The sequence below is a fragment of the Neophocaena asiaeorientalis genome, unplaced genomic scaffold (genome assembly GCF_003031525.2).
Source record: "Neophocaena asiaeorientalis asiaeorientalis breed wild unplaced genomic scaffold, Neophocaena_asiaeorientalis_V1.1 scaffold220, whole genome shotgun sequence".
In the NCBI taxonomy this organism is placed as follows: Eukaryota; Metazoa; Chordata; class Mammalia; order Artiodactyla; family Phocoenidae; genus Neophocaena; species Neophocaena asiaeorientalis.
Genome location: NW_020174042.1, coordinates 4,896,035 through 4,911,462, shown reverse-complemented (window position 1 = coordinate 4,911,462; position 15,428 = coordinate 4,896,035).

Genomic DNA, 15,428 nt, shown 5'->3' with positions numbered 1-15,428 from the left:
TAGGGCTTATTCTAGTGTTCAAGACTGGACTTATAAATATTCTACATACTCGGGGTATTTTTTAAATTGAGAAGTATTTTTCAACAAAAGACTAATATAATTTTTTAAAGGAGAAATTATACAATGAAAGAGTCTTCCTTCCACCCTAGACTCCAAATTTGAAAGAACTGCTACTGAGAGTTTCTTGTGTATCCTTAATCTGTGTGTGCGTATGTATGTGTGTTACTTTATACAATGGGGAACAAGTTGCCCTACTGTCCTGGCTCTTGCTTTCTTGCTTCTTTTTTTTTTTTTTCTTTTTAACTTAGTAATATAATGAGAAGATCTTTCCACATCAGCAAATGCAAATCTGGCTCCTTTTGAATAGCAGCATAGTATTCTTTTGACTGAATGTACTACATTTGAATGACCTATTCCCTTATTAATAACAATTAAGTAGTCACCAGTGTTTGTCTGTTAAAAACTATTTAAAATTTCTAATCCTTATACAGGTAGCTTTGTACAAATGAGTGAATGTAACTGGAGGATAGATTCCTAGATGTGGAATTGCTGAGTAAAGGGTAAGTGGTTTTAGATTTTGATACATCATGACAAATAGCCTTCCAGAAAAGTTGCACAGAATCAACTCTCCACCAACAGGAGATAAGAATTCCTTTTCCTCAACATCTTCCTTAACATTGAGCCTTATCACTACCAATTTGGTAGGTGGAAATCAAAGTCCACTGTATATGATTGTATAACATTGTATAAACCATCACCTTTCGTGTTTATTTTTATGGGATCCGTCAGTTCATGCTTTGTTCATTGAGGTGTTGGAGTTTCTCTTTTTAATACCTCCTACACCTCATCCACACCTCATCCTTCCAGAATACAGGGACTTTATCTGTCTTTTTTGCCCACTGTAGCCCCTGAGCAATGCCCAGAACTGTGCCTGACACATAGTAGGCAGATAGCATTTGTTAAATGTATGAACAATTTAAAAAATCATTATACAGTAAGAAAATTAGGCCCTCTGACTCCCAATATGTGTTGCAAAATTTTTTTTCATTATTAGATTCCCTTGGTTATTTATTTATTTTTACAATGTAAAATGTTCATGAAAATTTCCATGGTTAAGAATATCATTCTTTGATTCATTTAAAATATATTTTTATAAGATGTGTGGAAGTAATCTAACTTAAAATTTTCTGCCTTAATGTGTTTGTGTGTGTTTTTTTTAATGTCTTCATTGGAGTATAATTGCTTTACAATGTTGTCAGTTTCTGCTGTCCAAAAAAGTGAATCAGCTATATGTATACATGTATTCCCATATTCCCTCCCTCTTGAGGCTCCCTCTGACCCCCCCATCCTACCCCTCTAGGTTGTCACAAAGCATCGAGCTGATTTCCCTGTGCTATGGACACTTGAATGAGCCTAGAAAGCCCTCTGCATACTGGTTGGTCCACAAAATCCCACCATAAGCACATCATGCCTTCACCTCAAGGCTCTGGGTCACATTTCTGAGAAGTGTAGATTTTATTCAATGGAATGATGGGACAAAGTAGAATGCTAGTTGGTGTAGAGAGAGAAGTTTCCACTAAAGAGGCAAGTGTATAGGAAGAGAAAATTGGAAATTCCAAGAGTGAATTTTGCTTATTTCACAATAATTCTAAGACTAACTTAATTAGGATACCTTGCTTTTGAGATATGTGCAATTTTATTTTGGAGTTTTCTCATGCAATACAGAGATGTCAATTCTAAGCCTCCATGCCCCTTGAGATGTGAGAGACATTGGATGGTCTGAAGCCCATTCAAGCGTTTTTGAGAATTTCTGGAAGTCTTAAGTTCTCCTGCTTCCTCTGCCTCTTCATCTTCAGCTTGTTCACCAGCTCCGCACGTGAACCCCAGGCAAACACAGATCCTTCTCCACTGTCACTACCCAATCACCAATGAAAATCCCTCATGCCAAATCTTTGTGGGTGTAGTGGAGTTTACTGAAGACACTTTTGGGTGAAACTTTCTACCATCACGCTGGCACCATCTTTCTCCCCATCCTAACCCTCTGCCTCTGTTTGTCATCATCTTCCCCACTGCGCTGGTCTAAGGACTTATTTCCCTCCCCTGAAATGTTGCCCAGCAGGAAGGGGAGAGACCACATAGACTTTTTCCAACAAAGACAGATTTGTACCCAGATGGTAATCTGGTGCCAACAGTCGAAATCATAAAATGTTCTCTATCTCGTATTTACATTACATTTAACAGGTCCATTACTGCTTTCTCCCATTACACTCCGACTACCACCACACACAGCCATCCACATGCACATACTTCTCCCCTTGCCTCTCTTTGTGCATTACAAAGCAACTTAACCAATATGAAAGCCAAGTGAATTAAAATAATTGATAGCCTTTGAGACACAGCTGAGTTTTTTTCTGGTTCATTGCAGTGCAGTAGATTAGACAGATGGGGTCTAGACTAGATCCAGAAATTAGAACTGCAGACTCTTAGTGGGCTTAGTGGTCCCCTAACAATTTGAAGTCCTAGGACAAAGTTCAGACTGGTAGACAAAAGGTAACAGATAAAAGGGAATAGTCTAATACTTCCTCTGGCACCAGGGGAGTCTACACAGACTCAGTGACACAATGTCCAGCAGGTGGGCAGGGACTGACAGTGGAGAACCCAGCGGCTAATCACACATGCGTGGATTTGCCTGGTGTTCTCAATTGCAGGAACTTGGGGAGCATCAGCGAATTCTCACAGCAGGGAGCAGACCCCTGCTCTATTTCAATGCACAGAACTGTTGCCCCAGAAACAAGGTAAAGGTGTGAGAAAATGAGTGGGAAGTGTCGCAGGCTAGTAAAACTGAAAATGGGGAAAAACCCAAAGGGAAGTCAACTTGACCGTGAATATCTGGAAGAGGGGTCAGCACGCTATGGCCTAATGGGCCAATCTCACCCACAACCTATTTTTATAAATAAAGTTATATTGAAACACAGCTACACCATTCATTTGTCTATTGTCTATGTCTGCTTTCATGCTATAACGGCAGAGCTGAGCTGTTGAGACAGCGATCATATGGCCTGCAGAGCCTAAAATATTTACTACCTGGCCCTTTCACAGGAAAAAAAAAAAATTGTCTACCCCTGCTTTAGAATGAGTTCTGAGAGCAGAGGGTTTTCCCCATCTTGTCTACATCTCTATTTTCAGCATCTACAAGAGTGCCCGGCACATATTAGGTTTTTAATCAGTATTTGTTAAATGAATGAATGAGCAAATAAAGCCCTGAATGTTGGGAATCTCTTACATCCTAAGTTCCTTTCTCCAAAGAGGAGGACTGGTCATGGGGACTAGGATGGGGTCCCTCTCAGCTGTGGAGAGAGTAAGGTTTACAGAGAACATCCCAGAACCTGAAGATCATCCTGTAGACAAAAGGAGGTTCTCAGATGCCCCTACCTGCTTTACCAGTAGGAACATCCACTGTGTATCTATTTCTGGAAATTAAGCCTAATTTTAAATCTGCAGAATTAGCTAAGCACTCTGATAGTTTTCACTAAAGAACTCTAATGGTTAATTATGCTCAGTTTCTTAATGGTTTTCTCCCTTCATCAGGTCCCTTTGTGCTGGCTCTGCTCAGAGGGCACAAAATGATACCTACTGATTGTATTTCTTCAACAAAGAAAGCTTTGAATTCACTGCAGTTTTCTTTTCCTTTCCTTATTGATCTTCCTTGTTTTCACTGTTAATTATGAGCTGATAGGAAAAAAGTAATACAAGAATGGCAACCAGTGGAAGCTATACTAATAACCCATATAACCTATAATGGAAAAGAATGTGAAAAAGAGTAAATATCATATGTGTGTGTGTATATATATATATATATATAGAGAGAGAGAGAGAGAGAGAGAGAGAGAGAACTGAATCACTTTACTGTACACTTGAAAGTAACACAATATTGTAAGTCAACTGTACTTCAATTTAAAAAAATACAGGAATTGCAATCAGCTAGTCATGTTCAGTTTTCAGTTTTTAAATGCCTGAAGCTGACTTTTGAGACCCTGGGCTTGCGTGAAACTTGGTGTTAAGTGATCATCCCTCCTCCCCAACCACCAGAGTTTCTAAAGAGGTAAAATAAAGGCCTCATTCTTAGGATCAAAACTTGACAAGGATATCATATCCTACCTAAGGCACCAAAACTGCTAAGCAAGAGGCACCCTACTCTCTCAAGCCTCCCAGCTGAGCCTGTAGCGAAGGGCTTCATTGGCCATTTCCCTCAAGTTTTCTTTCTTAAGGGAGAAGGTAGATTATGACCTAGTTGACAAATGTCCAAACCCCGTAAGTGTGGTCTCCTCTTCTCTTAGTCTGTTCAGATTGTTACAACAAGAATACCATTTACTGGGTGACTTAAACAACAGAAATTTATTTCTTACAGTTCTGAGGCTGGGAAGTCCAAGATCAAGGTGTCAGCAGATTTGGTGACTGGTGAAGACCCACTTCCTAGTTTGCAGATGGCCATCTTCTCACTGTGTTCTCACATGACGAAGAGAGAGATCATCTCTCTGGTATCTCTTATAAGGGCACTAATTCTATTCATGAAGTCTCCATCCTCATGACCTAATTGCCTCCCAAAGACCCCACCTCCAAAAACCATCACACTTCAACATATGAATTTGGGGGCGAGCACAAACATTCCGTCTATAGCACCTACACCATTAAAGCACTAACATTAGGAAGTGGTACACATGCTTTCCTGGCTTTTCTGTCACTCTGACTGGTTTACATCTTCTGAGGTTTTCCATGAGAAGTTACTGGATGTTTGTTGCAATCATCATATAGCCACTCTCCTCACTTCTGCACTCAATATACACTGTTTATACAGTTTGCCGTTGTGGATAATGAGGCATCACACCAGAAACTGCACCCAGTATTTGCAGCCAGTCAAGTCAGAAGTATTTATTGAATATGTTCTATGCATGTGACATTCATCTGGATATGTGCTGGAGATATATGGATGAATAAAACAAGATGAGGACGCATCTTGAGAAAAAGTCTAAGGGAAGATAAAGCTCAGAGGCACCCATATAGTTACTATTCAACGGGTACTTGATTAAAATCCCAGGATCATCCTTAAGTCCAACCAAATAGGAATGTGATTGAAACATAAAACTTAGGTTCACTTACAGATACCACCCAAATGTCCCAATCCTCCCAAGTGAGGCTGGTGGGCCCTGTTGATAAGGCAGTTAAAGTTGCCTTTAACAATCCTCCTCAGAAAATGCAGGTGAGAGATCTTTGTTCTCAGCACTTTTTTTTAATCTGCATAGGACTCTGGAGACACATCAGTTTCTGGATTGTCTGGATATTTTTCAGGATTGATGCTGAATTGGAAAAGACTAGTGATTGATTTGGAGTGAGTATTTAGAATTTTTCAATGTCAAACTTGTAACTTTCCCTGTAATTTTTCCTGTAATCTATTTTTGAAGTGAATTTAGAATTGGTTTTAAAAATAATGGATGCATACTAAACCCATGCTAGAGTAAGTTTTTCAGATTTAATAGAACTCTAGAAAATGATGAATATTATATGTAAATTTCAAACATAAAACGTACTCCCAAGTCATCCCCTAATGGTATTCACTGTGCAGGAGAATGTAGCTTTGGATGGGTATGTTTTGGTCATAATCAGAAAATTTGCATTTCTAAAAATAACTTTATGAGACAATATCTTCTATTATATAAAAATTTCACTTTCCCTGCTTCTCCTTACTGAATTTCCCTCCTTAAGTACCTTGTCTAAAAAAGCTGTCCTTCAGCTTATCCTGCCTCTTTTCACCTCTTCGACAGCTTTTTCAATTTGGAGCTTGATGCAACTGACTGGTCTTTGTGGATTTCAATGTAAAAGCTAAGATGCTGCTGGGGAGAGCAGAGTGGGCTACTTGCACTGGTCTCCAGGGCACAAAGGACAACTGGTCACAGAGATACAGGGATAGGACTGAAGGCAGAAGATGCTCTGTATGATTTTAAACTTGTATCCTGCCAAGAAACATTATCCACAACACAGAAATAAGGCAAAAGGATGGCTATGCATCCTTTAGTGCCCTGGTGAAGCATTGCCTAACAAGCCTGTTAAAAGACAGCTAACTCTCTAGGGGAATGTAACTTGGTTTGCACAAGTGATGAAGGTCCAGACATTTACAATTCTGTGAAACTGATAAGGCGTGCTGAATTTCTTTACTGATTCTGAGACAGGACAGCTGAGGATGATACTTTCATGGCTCTATGGCATACTCACCAGTGAGCATCTACTTTACTAATCTTATGTTGGCATTCCTGGATTTCCCATTGATCATAAACATCCCAATTTTTCATATTCTTTTTTTTTTTTAATTGGAGTATCATTGCTTTACAATGGTGTGTTAGTTTCTGCTTTATAACAAAGTGAATGAGCTATACATATACATACATCCCATATCTCTTCCCTCTGGCGTCTCACTCCCTCCCACACTCCCTATCCCACCCATCTAAGTGGTCACAATGCACCAGGCTGATCTCCCTGTGCTATGCGGCTACTTCCCACTAGCTATCTATTTTACATCTGGTAGTGTATATATGTCTATGCCACTCTCTCACTTTGACGCAGCTTATGCTTCCCCCACCCTGTGTCCCCAAGTCCATTCACTAGTAGGTCTGGGTCTTTATTCCTGTCCTGCAACTAGGTTCTTCAGGACCTTTTTTTTTCTTTCTTTTTGTAGATTCCATATATATGTGTTAGCATACGGTATTTGTTTTTCTCTCTCTGACTTACTTCACTCTGTATGACAGACTCTAGGTCCATCAACCTCACTACAAATAATTCAGTTTCATTTCTTTTTATGGCTGAGTAATATTCCATTGTATATATGTGCCACATCTTCTTTATCCATTCATCTTTTGATGGACACTTAGGTTGCTTCTATGTCCTGGCTATTGTAAATAGAGCTGCAATGAACATTTTGGTACATGACTCTTTTTGAATTATGGTTTTCTCAGGGTATATGCCCAGTAGTAGGATTGCTGGGTCGTATGGTAGTTCTATTTTTAGTTTTTTAAGGAACCTCCATAGTGGCTGTACGAATTTACATTCCCGCCAACAGTGCAAGAGGGTTCCATTTTCTCCACACCCTCTCCAGCATTTACTGTTTGTAGATTTTTTGATGATGGCCATTCTGACTGGTGGGAGATGATACCTCATGGTTTTAATTTGCATTTCTCTAATGATTAATGATGTTGAGCATTCTTCCATTTGTTTGTTGGCAATATGTACATCTTCTTTGTAGAAATGTCTATTTAGATTTTCTGCCCATTTTTGGATTGGGTGGTTTGTTTTTCTTATATTGAAATGCATGACCTGCTTGTATATTTTGGAGATTAATCCTTTGTCAGTTGCTTCATTTGCAAATATCTTCTCCCATTCTGAGGACTGTCTTTTCATCTTGTTTATGTGTCCTTTGCTGTGCAAAAGCTTTTAAGTTTCATTAGGTCCCATTTTTTATTTTTGTTTTTATTTCCATTTCTCTAGGAGGTGGGTCAAAAGGATCTTACTGTGATTTATGTCATAGAGTGTTCTGCCTATGTTTTCCTCTAAGAGTTTGATCGTGTCTGGCCTTACATTTAGGTCTTTAATCCATTTTGAGTTTATTTTTATGTATGGTGTTTGGGAGTGTTCTAATTTCATTCTTTTACATGTAGCTGTTCAGTTTTCCCAGCACCACATATTGAAGAGACTGTCTTTTCTCCATTGTATATTCTTGCCTCCTTTATCAAAAATAAATTGACCATATGTGTGTGGGTTTATCTCTGGGCTTTCTATCCTGTGCCATTGATCTATATTTCTGTTTTTGTGCAAGTACCATACTGTCTTGGTTATCTTGATTACTGTAGCTTTGTAGTATAGTCTGAAGTCAGGGAGCCTGATTCCCCCAGCTCCGTTTTTCTTTCTCAAGATTTCTTTGGCTATATGGGGTCTCTTCTCTTTCCATACAAATTGTGAAACTTTTTGTTCTAGTTCTGTGAAAAATGCCAGTGGTATTTTGATAGGGATTGTACTGAATCTGTAGATTGCTTTGGGTAGTATAGTTATTTACACAATGTTGATTCTTCCGATCCAAACACATGATATATATCTCCAACTATTTGTATCATCTTTAATTACTTTCATCAGTGTCTTAGTGTTTTCTGTATACAGGTCTTTTGTCTCCTTAGGTGGGCTTATTCTTAGGTATTTTATTCTTTTTGTTTCAGTGGTAAATGTGTGTATCTCCTTAATTTCACTTTCAGAGTTTTCATCATTAGTGTATAGGAATGCAAGATATTTCTGTGCATTAATTTTGTATCTGGCTACTTTACCAAATTCATTGATTAGCTCTAGTAGTTTTCTGGTAGCATCTTTAGGATTCTCTATGTACAGTATCATGTCATCTGCAAACAGTGACAGCTCTACTTCTCCTTCTCTGATTTGGATTCCTTTTATTTCCTTTTCTTCTCTAATTGCTATGGCTACAACTTCCAAACAATGTTGAGTAATAGTGGTGAGAGTGGGCAACCTTGTCTTGTTCCTGATCTTAGTGGAAAAAGTTTTAGTTTTTCACCAGTGAGGAAAATGTTCACTGTGGGCTTGTCCTATATGGCCTTTATTATATTGAGGTACTTTCCCTCTATGCCTACTTTCTGGAAAGTTTTTATCATAAATGGGTGTTGAATTTTGTTGAAAGATTTTTCTGCATCTATTGAGATGTTAAGTGGTTTTTATTCTTCAGTTTGTTAATATGGTGTATCACATTGATTGATTTGCATATATTGAAGAATCCATGCATTCCTTGGATAAACCCCACTTGATCATGGTGTATGCTCCTTTTAATGTGCTATTGGATTCTGTTTGCTAGTATTTTGTTGAGGATTTTTGCATCTATGTTCACCAGTGATATTGGCATGTGGTTTTCTTTCTTTGTGACATCTTTGTCTGGTTTTGGTATCAGGGTGATGATGGCCTCGTAGAATGAGCTTTGGAGTGTTACTCCCTCGGGTATATTTTGGAAGAGTTTGAGAAAGATAGGTGTCAGCTCTTCTCTAATTGTTTGATAGAATTCGCCTCTGAAGCCATCTGGTCCTGGGCTTTTGTCTGTTGGAAGATTTTTAATCACAGTTTCGACTTCAGTGCTTGTGATTGGTGTGTTTATATTTTCTATTTCTTCCCGATTCAGTCTCAGAAGCTTGTGTTTTCTAAGAATTTGTCCATTACTTTCAGGTTGTTCATCTTATTGGCATATAGTTGCTTGTAGTAATCTCTCATGATCCTTTGTATTTCTGCAGTGTCAGTTGTTACTTTTCCTTTTTCATTTCTAATTCCATTGATTTGAGTCTTCTCCCCTTTTTTCTTGATAAGTCTGGCTAAAGGTTTATCAATTTCATTTATCTTCTCAAGGAACGAGGTTCTATTGATCTTATAGATCAATAGTCTTATAGATCAATAGTCTATTGATCTTTGCTATTGTTTCATTCATTTATTTCTGATCTGATGTTTATGATATCTTTCCTTCTGCTAACTTTGGGCATTTTTTGTTCTTCTTCCTCTAATTGCTTTAGGTGTAAGGTTAAGTTTTTTATTTCAGGTGTTTCTTGTTTCTTAAGGTAGGATTGCATTTGTATAAACTTCCCTCTTAGAACTGCTTTTGCTGCATCCCATAGGTTTTGTGTCATTGTGTTTTCATTTTCATCTGTTTCTAGGTATTTTTTATTTCCTCTTTGATTTCTTCAGTGATCTCTTGGTTATTAAGTAGTATATTGTTTAGCCTCCATGTGTTTGTATTTTTTACATATTTTTTTCCTGTAAATGATATCTAGTCTCATAGTGTTGTGGTCGGAAAAGATACTTGATAAGATTTCAATTTTCTTAAATTTACCAAGGCTTGATTTGTGACCCAAGTTATGATGTATCCTGGAGAATGTTCCATGAGCACTTGAGAAAAAAGTGTATTCTGTTGCTTTTGGATGGAATGTCCTATAAATATCAATTAAGTCCATCTTGTTTAATGTATCATTAAAACTTGTGTTTCCTTATTTATTTTCATTTTGGATGATCTGTCTATTGGTGAAAGTGGGGTGTTAAAGTCCCCTACTATGATTGTGTTACTGTCGATTTCCCCTTTTATGGCTGTTAGTATTTGCCTTATGTATTGAGGTGCTCCTATGTTGGGTACATCAGTATTTACAATTGGTATATCTTATTCTTGGATTGATCCCTTGATCATTATGTAGCATCTAATAGCATCTACACTATTATGTAGTGTCCTTCTTTGTCTCTTGTAATAGTCTTTATTTTGAACTCTATTTTGTCTGATATGAGAATTGCTACTCCAGCTTTCTTTTGATTTCCACTTGCATGGAATATCTTTTTCCATTCCCTCACTTTCAGTGTGTATGTGCCCCTAAGTCTGAAGTGGGTCTGTTGTAGACAGCATATATATGGGTCTTGTTTTTGCATCCATTCACCCAGTCTATGTGTTTTGGTTGGAGCATTTAATCCATATACATTTAAGGTAATTATCAATATGTATGTTCTTAATACCATTTTCTTAATTGTTTTGTATTTGTTATTGAACGTCTTTTCTTTCTCTTGTGTTTCCTGCCTAGAGGAGTTCCTTTAGCATTTGTTGTAAAGCTGGTTTGGTGGTGCTGAATTCTCTTAGCTTTTACTTGTCTGTAAAGGTTTTAATTTCTCCATCAAATCTGAATGAGATCCTTGCTGGGTAGAGTAATCTTGGTTGTAGGTTTTTCCCTTTCCTCCCTTTCAGTATGTCCTGCCACTCCCTTCTGGCTTGCAGAGTTTCTGCTGAAAGATCAGCTGTTAACTTTATGGGGATTCCCTTGTGTGTTATTTGTTGTTTTTCCCTTGCTGCTTTTAATATTTTATTCTTTGCATTTAATTTTTGATAGTTTGTTTAATATGTGTCTTGGCATGATTCTCCTTGGATTTATCCTGTATGGGACTGTCTGCATTTCCTGGACTTGAGTAATTATTTCCTTTCCCATATTAGGGAAGTTTTCATCTATAATCTCTTCAAATATTTTCTCAGTCCCTTTTTCTCTTATTCTTTTCGGACCCCTATAATTCGAAGGTTGAAGCATTTAATATTGTCCCTGAGGTCTTTGAGATTGTCCTCAATTCTTTTCATTCTTTTTTATTTATTCTGCTCTGCAGTAGTAATTTCCACTCTTTTATCTTCCAGGTGAGTTGTCCATTCTTCTGCCTCAATTATTCTGCTATTGATTCCTCTAGAGAATTTTAAATTTCATTTATTGTGTTGTTCATCATTGTTTGTTTGCTCTTTCGTTCTTCTAGATCCTTTTTAAATGTTTCTTGCAGTTTCTCCATTCTATTTCCAAGATTTGGATCACCTTTACTATCATTATTCTGAATTTTTTTTCAGGTAGACTGCCTATTTCCTCTTCATTTGTTTGTTCTGGTGGCTTTTACGTTGCTCCTTCATCTGCTGTGTGTTTTTCTGTCTTCTCATTTTGTTTAAGTTACTGTGTTCGGGGTTTCCTTTTTGTAGGCTGCAGGATCATAGTTCCTGTTGTTTTTGGTGGCTGTCCCCAGTGGCTAAGGTTGGTTCAGTGAGCTGTTTAGGCTCCTGGTGGAGAGGACTAGTGCCTGTGTTCTGGTGGATGAGGCTGGATCTTGTCTTTCTGCTGGGCAGGTCCACATCTAGTGGTGTGTTTGGGGGTGTCTGTGATTTTAGGCAGCCTCTGTGCTAATGGGTGGGTTTTTTGTTCCTGTCTTGCTAGTTGTTTGGCATAGGGTGTCCAGCACTGTAGCTTGCTGGTCGTTGAGTGGAGCTGGGTCTTGGCGTTGAGATGGAGATCTCCTGGAAATTTTCATCATTTGATATTATGTGAAGCTGGGAGGTCTCTGGTGGACCAATGTCCTGAACTCGGCTCTCCCACATCAGAGGCACAAGCCTGATGCCCGGCCAGAGCATCAAGACCCTGTCATCCACGTGGCTCAGAATAAAAGGGAGAAAAAGAAAGAAAGAAAGAAAGAAAGAAAGAAAGAAAAGAAAAGAAAATAGTTATTACAATAAAATAGAAAAAATAATTATTAAAAATTAAAAAAATTTTAAGTAATTAAGAAAAGAAAGAAAGAAAGAAGAGAGCAACCAAACTAACAGAACAAATCCAGCCATGATAACAAGCACTAAAAACTATACTAAAAAAACAAAAAAAAAAAACAAAAGGACAGACAGAACCCAGGTCAAATGGTAAAAGCAAAGCTATACAGACAAAATCACACATAGAAGCATACAAATACACACTCACAAAAAGAGAAAAAGGAAAAAAATATATAAACGTTGCTTCGAAAGTCCACCGCTTCAATTTGGGATGATTCGTTGTCTATTCAGGTATTCCACAGATGCAGGGTACATGAAGTTGATTGTGGAGATTTAATCCACTGCTCCTGAGGCTGCTGGGAGAGATTTCCCTTTCTCTTCTTTGTTCGCACAGCCCCTGGGGTTCAGCTTTGGATTTGGCCCCACCTCTGCATGTAGGTCGCCGGAGGGCATCTGTTCTTCGCTCAGATAGATCAGGGTTAAAGGAGCAGCCGACTCGGGGGCTCTGGTTCAGTCAGGCCGGGGGGAGGGAGGGTTATGGATGTGGGGTGAGCCTGTGGCAGCAGAGGACAGCATGACATTGCACCAGCTTGAGGTGCGCCGTGTGTTCTCCCAGGGAAGTTGTCCCTGGATCACGGGACCCTGGCAGTTGTGGGCTGCAGAGGCTCCCGGGAGGGGCGGTGTGGATAGTGACCTGTGCTTGCACACAGGCTTTTTGGTGGCGGCAGCAGCAGCCTTAGCGTCTCATGCCCGTCTCTGGGGTCTGCGCTGATAGTCACGGCTCATGCCCGTCTCTGGAGCTCCTTTAAGCGGCGCTCTTAATCCCCTCTCCTCGTGTACCAGGAAACAAAGAGGCAAGAAAAAGTCTCTTGCCTCTTTGGCAGCTGCAGACTTTTTCCCGGACTCCCTCCCAGCTAGCTGTGGCGCACTAGCCCCCTTCAGGCTGTGTCCACGTAGCCAACCCCAGTCCTCTCCCTGGGATCTGACCCAAAGCCCGAGCCTCAGCTCCTAGTCTCGACCTGTCCCGGCCGGTGAGCAGACAGGCCTCTTGGGCTGGTGAGTGCTGGTCGGCACGGATCCTCTGTGTGGGAATCTCTCCGCTTTGCCCTCTGCACCACTGTTGCTGTGCTCTCCTCTGTGGCTCTGAAGCTTCCCCCGCTCCGCCACCTGCAGTCTCTGCCCAGGAAGGGGCTTCCTAGTGTGTGGAAACTTTCCTCCTTCACAGCTCCCTCCCACTGGTGCAGGTCCCGTTCCTATTCTCTTGTCTCTGTTTTTTCTTTTGCCCTACCCAGGTACGTGGGGGAGTTTCTTGACTTTTGTGAGGTCTGAGTTTTTCTGCCAGCATTCAGTATGTGTTCTGTAGGAATTGTTCCACATGTAGATGTATTTCTGATGTATTTGTGGGGAGGAAGGTGATCTCCACATCTTACTCCTCTGCCATCTTGAAGCTCCTCCCATATTCTCCTTTTGAACTGGTGTTGTCATACTTCTGTTTCTCCATTAATGAGTGAAATAATATATTGTGAAAACTTTGGCACATGTTCCCTATATATTGTGCAAAATTGTATTTTCACACCTTTTACCAATCCACAATGCCTATACTGAACTATGACCTAGTATCATTTATAAATCTGTCAATCCCTTTGAGAATAGCTTGGTCATATGCTATTATGTGTTTGTTAAGAGCATTAAATTCTTTAATGTACGTTTAAATTATGGCATAATTCTTGTATCTCTGTTTTGGTATTTATTCTTGATATATCAGGAGTTTCAAAAAATGAAAGAGGTCTCACTTGACTTCTGAGAAGTCCTGGTTGATCATCACCTTCTAAAATGTGCTAGAAAAATGTGAGAAAGTCTCTCCTTGTTGCTAAATTGTCAATGGAGTTTTAAAGACTTATTGAACATCGAGAAACATTAACACATACCCTTCTTTTATTCCTGAAATAGGAACTTAAAGATGTCCCAAGGGGAAGGAAACCTTTCCCCCTTTCCCTTTGATTTTCTTTCTTTTTTTTTTTTAACGTCTCCTTCACAGTCTGGGTACCATTAACACCTGACAACAAAGTCACAGGCCAAAAACATGACCTTCCTCAGAGGAATTCTAGAGAAAATTACTTTTTAAAAATGGCCAGTTACAGCCATGGTATTTTGGGAACCTGAAGGTAGAGAACAGAGATTAGAGACTGCCTTCTAGGGCTGCCTGGATAATGCTGATCTGTGTGGTCTTGGAAGGAGCCCCCTGGATCTGTGCAGTGCGTCACCTATAGTACAGCAGCTCTGGATGGGGGGCTCAGGAGAATCACAAATTTAGCATGTCAAAAGCTGAACTCACGATGTGCTCTTTCTCGTCTTCCCCATCTCAGTCAAGAGTCAGATTTTCTGATGACAAACCTTGGAGTCAATTTTAAAATATCTTTCTCTTCTGATGGAACCCAACCAAGTCCCACTATTCAACCATCAAAATATCTCTTGAATTCATCCACATATCCCATGTCCATTGCCTCCAGCTAGTGTGAGACAACATTATTTCTCCCCTGAATGACTGTTGTAGATTCCTAACTCACATACTCACGTGGATCTTTACCTTCCTCCAGTTTTGGTAAATACAAATAAATAACAGTCCATCAGTTCACTGCTCCCTTAGAGTGAAGCCAACCTGTGACACAGGCTACAAGGCCCCGATGACTTGCGCCCAGGTATCTTTCCAAGCTCATCCTATTCTTCTCCCCTTTATGCTCTCTCCTCCATCTGCACTGGCCTTCCTTCAGTTCTGGACTATGTCAGGCCCCCATACTGCCCCAGGATCTTTTTACATGTTGTGCCCCTGCTAAGAACACTTTCTTCTTTCCTTGTCCCCTTAGAGGTGACTTCCTGACCCTTAGGTGGGTCAGACCTTGTTACAAGTTCTCACCTTATTCCATGTTTCTCTATAAAACCATTTGCCACAAAGGGAATGGTAGCGGCATCTTAATGTTTGAATATTCAGTGTATCATTGATATGTGAAAAATATATATATATATACACATATGTATATATTCTTTTCCTTTCTTTCTCTTTTTTGTGTGTTTGTTGCAAAAAGAGTCATTTTGCCCATCTTTGATGCAAGGGTGACTCTTTCTAGGTCTGAGTGAAAATCTACCTCTTTCCCTCTACTCTTTCCACCACATGGAGACCAGGGAATTCTTTCTCAAGACCAAGGGCATTGCACCCTTGAGAAAGGGGACACATGCTTTCTGTTGAAAATGACTTGAGAGCAGGTCTCACAGAGACTCAAACTTCTGATGAGTGAGATTCTATTAGAAG